Here is a 14,328-nt window from a genome sequence, read left to right as displayed (position 1 = left end):
TACTGAACCTCTTCAGTACCTTATCCACATAAGTACTTTGACTAAGTCCAATTAGTCTCTTACTCCTATCTCTCAATATCCTTATCCCTAGGATATAGGCAGCTTCCCCAAGGTCCTTCATAGCGAAACACTTCCCAAGCCAGGACTTAACCTCCTGCAAGGTTGGGACGTCGTTTCCTATGAGAAGTATGTCATCCACATACAACACCAAGAAGCTAACTATGCTCCCACTAGCCCTGACATACACACAAGACTCATGCTCACTCCTAGAAAAGCCAAACTCTTTGACTTTCTCATCAAAGCAAAGATTCCATCTGCGAGATGCTTGTTTCAATCCATAAATGGATTTATCAAGCCTACACACTCTATTAGGGTATCTTGTATCGACAAAACCCTCTGGTTGAGCCATGTAAACATCCTCATCCAACTTTCCATTAAGGAAAGCGGTTTTGACATCAATTTGCCATATTTCATAATCATGAAATGCAGCTATGGCTAACAATACTCTAATAGACTTAATCTTAGCTACTGGTGAGAAGGTCTCATCATAGTCAACTCCCGGAGTTTGAGTAAAGCCCTTCGCAACCAGTCGCGCTTTATAAGTGTGTACCTTCCCATCCATGTCGGTCTTCTTCTTGAAGATCCATTTGCACCCAACTGTCTTACGACCTGGTACATTGTCAACCAAGTTCCAAACTTGATTGTCATACATGGACTGAATCTCGCTGTCGATAGCCTCCTTCCATTTAGCAGACTCAGGGCCTGCCATGGCTTCCCTGTAATTATTAGGTTCATCCAAATCTATTAGTGTACTATCACTAATAAATATATCACCTTCAGTGGTGATGTGATAACCATAATAAAAATCAGGTGTGTTCCTCACCCTAGTGGAACGTCTTGGAGGTACAGACTCATCTATCGGATCAACAGGAGTTTCCTCCTCAGGTTGGTCGATAGCATTTGAGGTTCCTTCACCACTTGACTCTTGAAGCTCTTCAAGGTCAATTTGCCTCCCACTGTCCCCTTGGCTTATGAATTCTCTCTCACGAAAGACTCCTCTTCTTGCCACAAAAACCACATTATCACTGGGTCTGTAGAAGAGGTAACCAAAGGATCTCTGTGGGTAGCCGATGAAAATACACCTCTCACTTCGAGGTTCAAGCTTATCATGAGTCTCACGCCTCACGAAAGCTTCACAACCCCAAATCTTGATGTGGTCCAAATTAGGAACTTTCCCAGTCCATATCTCGTGAGGTGTTTTGGCAACCTTTTTAGTAGGGACTAGATTAAGGATATGGGCGGCAGTCTCTAAGGCATACCCCCAGAAAGAGATTGGTAACGAAGCTCGACTCATCATGGAACGAACCATATCCAACATGGTTCGATTGCGCCTCTCAGCTACACCATTCAACTGTGGTGTTCTGGGAGGTGTCAATTGTGAGACAATCCCACATTCCTTAAGATAGTCAAGGAACTCAATGCTAAGATACTCTCCTCCTCGATCGGATCGGAGCATCTTGATGCTCCTGCCTAATTGATTCTCAACTTCCTGCTTAAACTCTTTGAACTGTTCAAAGGTTTCTGACTTATGCTTGATTAAGTAAATATATCCATATCTACTGTAATCATCAGTAAAAGTCACATAATAGCGATTAGCATCCCTTGTAGCAACTCTGAAGGGCCCACACACATCCGTGTGTACAAGGTCCAACAAACCTTCACCCCTATCACAAGTACATGTGAAGGGTGACTTTGTCATTTTTCCAAGTAAACAAGACTCGCAACTATCATCTGAATTGAGGTCAAATGATTCCAAGACTCCAGCCTTTTGGAGTTGGCCTATGCGCTTCTTGTTAACATGTCCAAGATGACAATGCCACAAGGATGCTTTATCCAAGCTATCTGAAGAATCAATATACAACACATTATTTCCTAGATTGTCTTCAACATTCACGGCTTCATATACACCATCACAAGGTAATGCTTTAAAGTAAAATACATCATTGTAATAAACATTAATAGCACCATTTTTATTATCAAATGAAAATGTAAAACCTTGTTTGTACAAGCCATGAAAGGAAATAATATTTCTCGCCATTTCGGGCGAGTAACAACACTTATTCAAATCTAACATTAACCCATTATTAAGCAATAAAGAATAAACTCCTATCTTGGTAACAGGTGATGCTTTCCTGTTGCCCATGACTAAGTTTATCTTCCCGTGCTCCACTTGCTCACTTCTTCTTAGTGCCTGCAAATCAGTACAAATGTGAATACCACACCCTGTATCAAGCACCCAAGAATTAGCATTAGATGAGTTGTTAGACAATATTATGTAAATACCTGCATGGGTGGGTTTAACCTTCCCATCCTTTAGATCTTGCAGATATTTGGGGCAGCTTCGCTTGAAGTGTCCCTTATCCTGGCAATAGAAGCACTGTGCTTCCCTTGGGTTTGAAGAAGGAGTAATGGGACCTTTCTTTGTCCCACTTCAAGAGGAACCATCAAGAGTCTTACCCTTGGTACCCTTCGAAGGGTTTTTCCTCTTCTCACCCTTTCCCTGCCCAATAGCCAGAACAGGGGCTATTGAAGGAGTAGAAGTAGCAACCGCTTTACCCTTAAGGCCATTTTCAGCTGTCCTTAAGAGTCCTTGAAGTTTGCTAAGTGTGACTTCCTCCTTGTTCATATGATAAGTCATACGAAACTGATCATAACTTGGAGGTAAGGAATGGAGAATGATGTCAATCGCCATTTCCTCAGGAAAGTCAACATTTAGCTTCAGCAACCGGTCAACGAACCTTTGCATCTTCTGCAAGTGACCGGTGATGGGTTCACCATCCTTCATCCTTGCGGTTATCATGGAGGAGATGATTTCATACCTCTCCTGACGCGCACTCTGATGGTACCTTTCCATCAGATCCAGGTGCATCTCATAGGGGTAGAAATCTTCATAGGATTTTTGAAGTTCAGGAGTCATGGTGGCCATCATGATGCATGCTACTTTAGTAGCATCCTTTTCATGTGCAACAAACTCCGCAAACTCTTCAGAAGTAGCAGTGGCTTCATTCACAACCTTAAGCTCCCTATCGAGGACATATTCTTTGTCCTCATAGCGGGTAATCATTCTGATGTTTCTGATCCACTCATTGAAATTGGATCCATCAAAGATGACTTTACCACACAAGTTCATAAGGGAAAAGGAGCCTGTTGGGTTTGAGCCAGAAGCATTGTTGGAAGACATCTGAAAGGAAAGAAAGACAAGTTTCATTAGATTAGGAATCCTTAATAATTCACCCAAATGAAATATTAAGGCTAGGATCCAACAAACTATTTATAGTTGGAAGAGGGATGCCGTAATCCATACTATAAAATATTTGAAGGTAGGTAAATGACGATTTACCAATTTCCACCATAAGAACAAAATATTTTATTATTAGGTTTTATTGGTTTTGAAAGTCCTAGATCTTTTGAGATACATTGAACTTTTCAATGGCATGTTTGAATCTCGATTGTGCCCTCTCAAGTTTGTGACTGGGATGCCGAGGATCACAAACAAGGTGTGAATAACCATACAAATTGACTTGGTACCCTTAACAATATTACCTAATCGATGTGCCGGTTAACCACACACGCTCCACCGATCTATAATAAAGTCAAGTTACCCTTTGCCACTCTTACTAGTCCATGTTAGTGTGCCGGTTAACCACACACGCTCCACTAACGACTTGGTAAGGTACAAAGTGTAATTTTATGGGCTAGCACCAATTTCACATTTTCCTAAAGTAACTAAGATTGGGAATTTATAATGTATAGTTACTTTATAATTCATTATACTTTTAACAAGTATTTAAAGTCGTATCCTACCCGTTCGGCTAACGACCCTCCACCGATCAAGGAAGCGGTGGGTGAGAGTGGACACCCATTAAGTCACCATTTTATAGGCAACAACCTTATACCCCCCTTATAGACCGGCTTCGTGAATGAGGCCTACTAACGGTAAGAATGACATATTCTTATACATATCTATATAATAAAATTATAATAATAGTATAAGTGTTGATTTTTAAACTTTTTAAAAATCCAAGGTATAATTTGGAATTAAAGTATTAAAGTATAAGACTTTTCAAATTCCAAAACTTGAGGGCAAGAATTGAAACTATTCCAAGTCTCTTCAATTTGTAACTTATGAGTTTTAATGGTTCATAAAATGAAGACTCTTCATTTTATGAAACCTCTTTAGTTCTTTAATCACAATTAAAGGAAGTGACTTTTGGTTATCCATAACTTGAGGACAAGTTATGGACACCATCATAGCCATTAAGATCATGAATTAAACACACATGGTGGTTACACATAATTCCTATGATCTTCTAAAAACTCTTAAGAACACAAATTCATGTCAAGCAATTTCAAGAAATCATATAAACATATACAATACTTGAAAATTGATAAAAGTCATGTAAAATGGGTTAACATAATCATTATCATTTTGAAAAATAGATTTTACAACTCCAAAACAGATTGGGATAATGATCTTAATCCATTTCCAGCAACAAAACTCGAAAAAACTGCCCAGCACGCTCCTACTCGTCGAGTGCACTATTCTACTCGGCGAGTAGAATGAATTTGTTCATGGACTCGGCGAGTCCTCCCCATGGACTCGGCGAGTCTAGTCGTCAGAATGCAGAATTTTCGATTTTTAAACAGTTTTGCATCAAGTATACAGAAAACAATCCTAGGCTCTGATACCACTGATGGGTTTTGAGCATTCTAACACTTCCTAAGTGTACATGCAACCCTAATAACCTTGAATCTATGTTTTCTCTATATACATGCAAATTTCTTTTTCAAGGTTATTTCCTAACTAGCATGGCATGGGGATTACATAAAACATAAAACTAGTAGAAATACATACCTTGTTGTTTCTTGGATTCCTTCAAGACTTTGTGAGCCTAGCACCCCAAATGTTGTGCCTCAAATGCTTCACACAACACCACAAGACTTGGAATAACTTGAGAGAATACTTCTAGCACTCAAAATTGGTTATGCCCTCTCTAGTAACACTATGTCCACTAGGTCTACTAGGTCCCCAATTTGCTAGCCATAGGGTTCCTTTTATAGTGTTGTCATAATTAGGGTTTACACATGAATGCCCTTAATTGTCATGACTCTTGATTTCCCATGACCCATGGATTTGTAACTCCCATGGACTATCCATGGAGCTCCATATGGTTACATCCATAACCCATAAACCATGGATCATTAATCCACCATAAAAGAATTGATGATTGTCATAATCAACCCTATATATTTAATTAGTCTCACTTTGATCACCAAATTAATACTAGATTAATACTTGATCAATACTAATTAAATAATACTATTATTAATATATTAGAACTTATAATATATTAATAATCATAAGTGCCTTATTCTCTCATTTAGTCTATCCAAGTATTGCAATGCCATGCAACCCAAATGGACCATGCCGGGTCGGGTCAAGTACATACCAAATAAAGTTATGGACTTAGACACTATATCCAACAGATTTTACTTCATGCAAGGTTGGAATGTCATTCCTTATAATGAGTATTTCATCAACATACAACACTATGAAAGTTATTATACTCCCACTAGCTTTGACATACACACATGACTCATCCCCACTCCTACAGAATCCAAACTCTTTGACTTTCATGTAGAAGTAAAGATTTCAACTGCGAGATGCTTATTTAATTCCATAAATGTATTTCTCAAGCTTTCACACTCTATTAGGATACTTGGCCGATACAAAAAATTATGGCTGACTCATGTAGAAGTCCTCAGTTAACTCCTCATTTAGGAAAGGGGTTTTAGCATCCATTTGTCATACCTTATAATCATAAAAGGCAATTATGGAAAACATAATCTTGAACGACTTGATCTAAGCCACTCGTGAGAAGGTCTCATCATAGTCAACCCTTTGGGTCTGAGTAAAGTCCTTCACAACCAGTCGAGATTGGAATGTGTGCACCTTTCCATCCATGTCGGTCTTCTTCTTGAAGATCCATTTACAACCTAATGCCTTTTGACCAGGTTCATGATGAACCAAGTTCCACACTTTCTTATCATACAAGAACTGGATCTCGCTATCCACAACCTTTTTCCATTTTACAGCCTCGGGGTCTGTCATCGCTTCCTTATAGTTATCAACTTCATCCAAATTCACCAGTGTTCAATCATTAACAAATGTGTCCCCGTCTATAGTTATACAAAAACCATAAAACTCAGGTGGCAAGCCAACCCCACTAGATCGACGAAGATGTAATGCATTCTCAGTAGGCTCAACAGGAGTCCCATCCTCTGGTTAAGAGCTAGTTTCATTTAAGGTTCTTTCATTGGAGGACTCTGGAATTTCTTCTAGATCATTAACACTCCCACTGTCCTCTTTGGATATGAGCTCTCTCACCAAAGACTCCTCTTCGAGCTATAAAGAACATGTTCTCACTAGGTATGTAGAACAAGTATCCAAAGGACTTTTGAGGGTAGCCAATAAAAATACACTTCTCGGCTCTAGCCTTAAGCTTTTCATGAGTTTCTCATCTTATGAGATCTTCACAACCCCGAACCTTGATATGTGTGAGTGAGGGTACTTTCCCTGTCCACATCGCATGAGGTGTTTTGGCAACCTTCATAGTGGGAACAAGATTTAGGATATGGGCGGTTGTCTCTAAGGCATACCCCCAGAAAAATATTGGAATAGAATCTCAACTCATCATGAAATGAACCATATCAAGTAAGGTTCAATTATGCATCTCGGCCACACCATTAAGTTGTGGTGTTCTGGGAGGGGTGAATTCTGAAACAATTCCATATTCCTTTAGATATTCATGGAACTCGATACTCAGATACTCTCCACCTCTATCATATCGAAGAATCTTTATCTTCCTACCCATTTGATTCTCGACCTCGTGATTAAACTCTTTGAACCTTTAAAAAGTTTCCTATTTATGTTTGATCAAGTAGATATACCCATATCTGCTATAATCATCCATAAATGTCACATAGTATCGATTAGCATCCCTTGTAGTAGATCTGAAGGGCCCACACACATTTGTATGTATGATGTCCCGCAATCCTTCACCTCTTTCACATGTTCCAGTGAAAGGTGATTTTGTTATCTTTCCCAATAGACAAGACTCGCATTCAGCATCTGACCTTAAGTCAAATGAGTCCAACACTCCATCCTTTTAGATTTAGGAGATGTGTTTCTTGTTTATATGCCTAAGACGACAATGTCACAAGCATGATTTTTCTACACCAATAAACGAATCAATAAGGAATACACTATTGCCTAAGTTATCAACACACATCATAGTTTCATACACACCATTACAAGGTAAAACTTTAAATATAAAAACATCATTTTTATAAAGAAAAATTGAACCATTGTCACTATCAAATGAATATCGAAAACCATGTATTAACAATGCATGAAGTTAAATCATGTTTCCTGTTATTTTTGACGAATAACATCAATTAATCAAATCAACGCTAACACCACTATCAAGAACAAGTCCATAAGTCCCAATCTTGGTAACATTTGAAGAACGCTTATTCCCCATGATCAACTTCAACCTTCCATTCTCCACTTCCTTACTTTCTCTTAGATCCTACATATCAGAACAAATGTGAAAACCACATCCTGTATCAAGGACCGAATATTGAGAAAGTTGTCTTTTATTGATTTAAATAGTGTATGTACCCGATGAGGAGCCAGATGGCTTAATCTTCCCCTCTTTCAACTCTTGAAGGTACTTTGGTCAACTTCTTCTCCAATCCTCTTTTTCTCCACAATGAAAGCAAGTGGCCTCCTTTGGACCACTAACAGAAGGAACTTCAAAGTTGGGCTTTGCCTTTGACCCACTGCCAGACGGTCCAACATGGGCCTTACCCTTCCATTTCGATTGGGAGGTGGCCTTCCTCTTCTTTCCTCTATTTTGACCAATGGCTAGGACATGAGTATATTGTCGCAGAAGGGACATGATTTTTCTTTATTCCTGACTCAATAGTTTGCAACAAGTTGTGGAGTTGGGTCAATGTACCATAATCCTTCACCTCTTTCACATGTTCCACTGAAAGGTAATATCGTTATCTTTCCCAATAGACAAGGCTTGCATTCATCATCTAACCGACTCGCATTCATCATATGACCTTAAGTCAAATGATTCAAACACTCCATGTTTTTGGATTTGAGCGATGCGTTTCTTGTTTATGTGTTGAAGACGAAAATTCCATAAGCATGTTTTTTCTACACCAATAGACGAATCAATTGATGGGTTCTTTTAGGTTATAAACAAAAAATTACATATGGTGGAAAAACACTTAAACTCTTAAGTTCAAATGCAACCTAGAAAGGGTCTATGTGTTCTCTATTGATATCAACTAACTATGAATATTAAGAAAGCCTAGGAGAGAGGCTATGAAATCAAAATTCATACAAAATTAGGGTTACATACCTTTTGATTATTATTGTAAATAATCGAACTAGAATCCTTCTTCTAATGGATGCCTCTAATGGATTGTACCCAAAACCCTAGTAGCAAGAAGACCTGAGGAGAGAGGAGGCTTGAGCAAAATTTCGGCTCTATGAAAGCAAGAAAATGTGTGTGAAAATAGGCACACATGGTGTCCTATTTATACTTGCTTTAGGAAACTCCCATGCAAACCAAAGAGTCATTGAATGATTAATTCTAATTAATCCTAGAATTAAATCCAAATTAATTATAATTAATCAATTAATTATTACTATTTCCAATTAATATATTAATTAAATAATGTATTAATAAATCATATATTTCAATTTCTAATTAGTTTATTATTCGTATAATAAAATAACATATCATCCTCTATCTCCAATTGTCATTCTAATCAATTACTAGTTTTGAGGGCAATCTAAAAAGGACTATGCTTCTAATTCAAGAATATACTAATTTAGTTATTGGCTTAGACAACTTAATCCAACAGTTTCCCACTTGGATAAGTCTATAAGTACAATTACAAGTATATACCTTGAATTAAATATCAAAGAGTGCATTCGAAAGCGACTGCCGAACTCTGATTCAAATTGGCTATTGGCCCTAAGATAAGTGATTGGCTATTCCTTCGTTCTTTAAAATATTGTATGGACACGAGACATTGATCATACTCAATTTCATTGTCCAAAATTATGTTTCCCGATTTGTAAAGACTTGATTGGACTTAAAATTGAACACATCAATTAGTCCTGGATGGGCCCAACACTATATAGTCAACATCAAATCATCAAGGGGCTCAATGATATCGCTTTTCTTGTAAGGGCAAAAGGAATGAATTACAATTACTATGTAGTCATACAATTTACATATCAAATCATACATGGAATAACCCTTTATAACACCCAGTTACGGGATGCGTTTCAGTTAACCAATGCATAAATGATTTGTAAACTATGAACGACATATCTCTTCTTTAAGAATAATAGATATTATCATCTTAGAATTACTCATGACAAGATCCATGAAGTAATCTCTAAGCGTGGGTTTATCCAATACTTAAAATCCCTATTTTCGAAGTACTCATGAATAGTGTAGCAATTCCAATTACAATGTATTAACCTCAATCAACAATCTACAATCAATTCATGACAGTCTTAATTCACTACTTATTTCCAAAAGTATGAATGAATGTGGAATTTTGAATAATATCAAAATTACTCATGGAAGTAAAACATGCAAAGTGAAACAAAATAATAAATTAAGTAACTATGGTATCATACCCATTGATCATAAGTAAATCAATATAATCACCATAAAAATTATGAATTTATCCATTGTATAATGTTTCAAGTAATCAACTAACCAGTTAAATTAGATAACATCAGTAATGCCATGTCATGAACATGCATACTATGCCTCTCGACTAGACATTACTTCCAACGACGCTCAGTTCATGATTCCAAATTCTTATCACCATGTAAGATGTAGTGGAATTTCATCTTTACATGCATTGTCTGTTTGTGATGTCATGGTTCTTAAATCATGGAGACCGAGCCTTCGACATTATAGAATGCTCCATGTTAACACGTTGTCGTGGGCATATAAAGCAAAGAAAATTTCACTACTGATTGCACTAATTATATAACACATGGAAGCAGGGTCGAATCCTCAGGGACACAGCCTAATGGTCAATGCCCTTTTTGCATAAGGCATATTCTAGTAAAAACAAAAATTATTAAAAGGGGGGTTTGATTTAAAACTAAAAAAACTAAAATCTGTAGTGAATATAAACTAAATGAAAATCAATAATAAAAACGATTTCAGTTCTACTGCGACTTTACTAATCATGCAATCAGCTTAGATCTGGTTATTCAAAATGCATTCTATCTAAGCTGGTACTGAGAAAAACTAACAAGCTCTAGTATAATCTCTTTTACCTAGTTAAATTAACCAACACAAGCTCTTAAGTTAACCCTAAATTTTTACTTTCTAATTAAACAAGCTCTTAATTAATATCATAAAAGTTGCATTAAGATTTGTGTAAAATTCACAACAATACCCAATACGTCTCACAAGCTCGAAAGCATAAAAATATGATTTTACAGTTTATACCAAAGTTAAATCCCAACATAGAACCTACTTGTTACTTTATACCAATTGACAAGAACAATTACAGATTCTATTAACTGATTAACTGGAATGATAAAACCCTAGCTAGGTGATCAGACTAACAATAATTAAAATCAAATGTTTATTAAGTTCAAAACTGAAAATTCTAGATAGAAATAGAAAAAGAAAATCAGATCTAATAACTGGTCACACGAAAAGTACTAGTCTTTTGCACAACTGATAACTAGGGTTTTAGCCAGACATGGCTAAAAACGAATTAAAACTAATAAAAAGAAAAATGAACGGATTAATCTTGCTAACTAAATGTAAGAGATGATCTTCAGCTTTCAGATATTTAGAAATTGTTGAAATCCGAGAGAAATTGCCTCGGAAATTGTCTTTTAGTCGTCTAGAGCTTTAGGAATCGTCCAACCTTTAATCTGATCAAAGAGGCATCTTATATATACGATCCAGAGTCTTCCGAAGCAAGAAACCCAAATTTTTGATCGAATTTTTGGGTCACATGATCGAATTTTTTGACTTCTGGTAGAATTTTTCATTTTTCTGATTTTTGGAATTTCTAAACTGCGAAGTGTTTATTCGATCGAATTTGGCAAAATTCGATTAAATTTTTGCATTTTCTCTGAAACATCCAAAAATATGGTCCCAAATTTTGTTTTTAATAATAGATAAAATAGCGATTTCAATAACATTCAATCATCTCAAATAAACACCAATGTATCAATTGTCATAAAATCAGAGTAAAACATCATGTGCGGAATCCCAATGGTGTGTGCGATGCAGTTATCCCGAGCTCTTCCCCTTGGAACCAGAAGTACCTGAAACCTAAACTAAAATCCGTAAGCACAAAACTTAGTGAGTTCCCCCAAAATACCACATACCATGCAATAATGAGATACGGGCCTCGCCCACACTCAGATAATAGTGAGATACGGGCCCCACCCACACTCGGATAACGGGCCCCGCCCAATGAGATGCCGGCCCCGCCCACACTTGAATATTAGTGAGATACGGGCCCTGCCCACACTCGGATGAGAATGAGATACGGGCCTCGCCCACACTCATGTAACGGGCCCCGCCCAAATGACATACATATACAAGCACATATAAGTATCACACAGACAGAAAGTATAATAACATAACTAAACAAGGGTCGCTTTGGTGCCTTAGACCCTTGAACCCGGTGAGGAAACTCACCTCGGATACAGAAAAGTAGCTGAACGGATCCCGACTACGAATATCGACTCTACTCAACCCTTAAACATAAAAGATTTCCTTAAGTACAACACAAAATGCCCACAAGCCCCTTATAGGTCAAACTTGGTCAAAGTCAAAGTCAAAGTCAATCTTCCGAGTTGACTCAATTCGCCAAGTTGTCCTTCAACTCGCCGAGTTTCCCTATTAATCAACAGAATCGCGAAAATTTGATCCAACTCGCCGAGTTTCCCCTTTAGTCGGCAGAATCGGGAAAAGTCGATTCAACTCGCCGAGTTCACCCATGAACTCTCCGAGTTCTTCAGGAAACACACCTCTTAATCTATTAAGTTACCATTCTCAAAACTAAAAGGTCCACCACTCAGATCTTAACTAAAATATCGCCTATAAGGGTAAAATTTCCAACTTTACCCTTAAGAACCATCCTAATGGGAAAAGAACCCAAACCCTAAGCTTAATAGGTTAAGGCTTAAACAATAAGCACTTATACATCAAGACAAAGCCCCAAAATGTAGATCTGGTCCTTAAAGGCTGCAAATCCACATAAAGTTTCCAAATTTACTCTCATGCATGGGTAGGAGAAGCTCAAATTCTCAAAAGAAGCCATAATAGGGACTTAATGCATACATGGAGCCCTTAAGACCATAAAGTCGGCACCTTTATGCTAAAAGAGCTCAAGAGGACCATAGATATGGAAGAATAGCACTTGGGACATCCTTCAACCCCACCAACCACCCAAACATGGCTAAAAGCATAAAAACTAACCCAAAAAGAGATCTAATCAAATATAGAGCAATGTTAGAACTTTATACCGGAAATATGTTGGAAATGGTGCAAAGAATCAAGATCTTGAAGGCTCCTACTTGAGTCACCACCTTGAACCAAACTTCTCTTTCTTCTAAGGGCTTCAAACACACCAAAACACACTCACAAAGAGGTCACAACACTCAAAAAGAGCTTTAGGGTTTCGAGATTAGGGTTAGGGACTATGAGGGCTGGAAATGAGGCCAACACCTGGGACTTAAGGTGTTTAAATAGGGTGCAAAACCCTAAAATTAGGGTTTCCTCCTGAGCGGCCAACTTGCCGAGTTGAGGTACCTCAACTCGTCGAGTTGCCTCATAAAACCCCACAATCAAGAAAACTTCTACTCGACGAGTTGAGGATTCCAACTCGCTGAGTTCTCCAAGGAAAATATGACAATTTCAAAGATAAATTCATACCGGGAACTAGGTGTTACATTCTCCTTTTTTTCACAAACACAAAAGTCATCAAAAATTTTCTCTAGTTTCTGGAACATTTTGAATCTCGTCAATCGGAGTTACTAGTTAAGAGATATGGTCAAAATACTGACATGGAGTCAAAACTGTCGGCAACATCCTTTTGGCTTTAGGATGTAGCGGCTTTAGGATGTAGCAATCTATATTCATATGATCAATTTGATCGAATATTTATTGACCAAAACATCTTCCAATAATTCCTTAACATCTTTCATAAGTTCCAAGCTCCAATTAACTCCAATGCTCCATCAAACGCATCCAAAGCTACTGTGAAAGTACGTCTCCACTCGAATTATCTGAAAATGACATAAAAACATGAGCAATACGGGAATTTTAACGAATGGCATGAGCTGAACATTATTTAAACTAATGACATGCAAATGTACAAATTATGATGCTAAATGCTAATAAAAAAATACCCTAAAAGAAGCATAAAATGACATCTGCCAAATCTCCCCAAGCTTGAACCTTACTTGCCCTCAAGTAATAAAAAGATTAAACAAATGGAAAGATGTAGATGGCCTAAAAAGAATTTAGAATAAAATAAAGGAAACTAAAAACTTGAACAAAAAATACTTCACTCTTTTTTTCTTCAATAATTAGATTTCATATCGAGGAAGATCCAATGGAATCACTACCTAGATAACAGTCTCATTACCTTTAATGCAGATTCATAATTCATATTTAATAAGTCAAACCAAGCTTGAGTAAATAATTTTTAAGCTGAATTAAATTTGTAAAAATAGTGTATTTTTAAAAATAATTTCACAAAAATTCGTTTCGAAAAACATAGTTTGACCAACCCCTCCTTTTTTCCGAACTCGTCCAGTAAACACGGTAAGCTCCATTATGGACAAAAAATCTAAGCTTACCCCTATGATTCCACTATCAAGGGATCTATCTCAGTATACCACACATCTTCTTTGTCTTGATCAACTCTTCAGATTTAACTTTGTTTGGGTCTTGATTTTGACTTGAACGTGACTTGGATTTGACTTCGAATTTTAGATTTCTTCAAGTTTCTTGATGTATCATTTCTAACATATATATTGATTGGGCGCGTATTTAATTTTGAGGCCCACCATATTTTCAATACTTCAAAAAATGATAATAAATTGTGTGGATATAACAAGAGTTCCCTCCTAACCTCAAAAGGCACATAAACTATAGGGTTTAGTACTTCAAGGAA

The sequence above is a fragment of the Lactuca virosa genome, chromosome 5 (assembly GCF_052849685.1).
Source record: "Lactuca virosa cultivar CGN04683 chromosome 5, Lactuca_virosa_CGN04683_v6, whole genome shotgun sequence".
Lineage (NCBI taxonomy): Eukaryota > Viridiplantae > Streptophyta > Magnoliopsida > Asterales > Asteraceae > Lactuca > Lactuca virosa.
Note: the sequence above shows the minus strand (reverse complement) of the source record.